Genomic DNA, 723 nt, shown 5'->3' with positions numbered 1-723 from the left:
CCTAGCGTTCTATTTATTCTTTGGGAAGAAATCTCTAGTTGCCTTTTTTAATTACAACCAAAAAGAAGCCAAGCATGTCTACACTTAAAAATTGAAGCTTGATTGCCAAAACTCTCTCCTAGCTAGGAGTTAAGACCTGCATTGATGTAAATGTCACTTACACTTTTTTGATAGGCTTGCTACACCCACAGAAGAGGAGGCTGTTCTTTGCAGCACTAACTTAGTTTTGTAAGAAAATTTAAAGTAATTCTCTGCTTTTGGTGATGGAAGGCAGAGGGGTATAACAAGAACTGTAGACAATGAGAAGGGAAGTCCTTAGTGTTACTCAGTGATACATGTTTGGTAATCCTGCACAGTACTTCTGATTTGCTTTCTGATGGATGCTGCTGAAAGTCTATTAAAAACTATGGTTGTGGGAAGTTGAACCATCTGAACTTTTTCACAGAATCATCAAAGTGCTATTTCTAAGCATTTTTTCAATTTATGGGTTTCTCGTTCCTCTGTATGTATATATTCTCTGATCATTATGTGTGGATCACCAAGAGATAAGTTGCCTAATCCTACCTAGACACTTGAAGCTCTTGAAATGACCCTTTAAATTTAGATTTTAACTTCAGCATGAGCATCAGAAGACACACTTGTCTGGACAGGCTTATTTAAGGAGAGCTCTTTTAATAAATGGCTAAAAGGTGGGCAAAAACTGGGTCCTTAAACTAATTGCAC

This window comes from Corvus hawaiiensis, chromosome 3 (genome assembly GCF_020740725.1).
Source record: "Corvus hawaiiensis isolate bCorHaw1 chromosome 3, bCorHaw1.pri.cur, whole genome shotgun sequence".
In the NCBI taxonomy this organism is placed as follows: Eukaryota; Metazoa; Chordata; class Aves; order Passeriformes; family Corvidae; genus Corvus; species Corvus hawaiiensis.
This window is presented reverse-complemented; position numbering follows the sequence as displayed.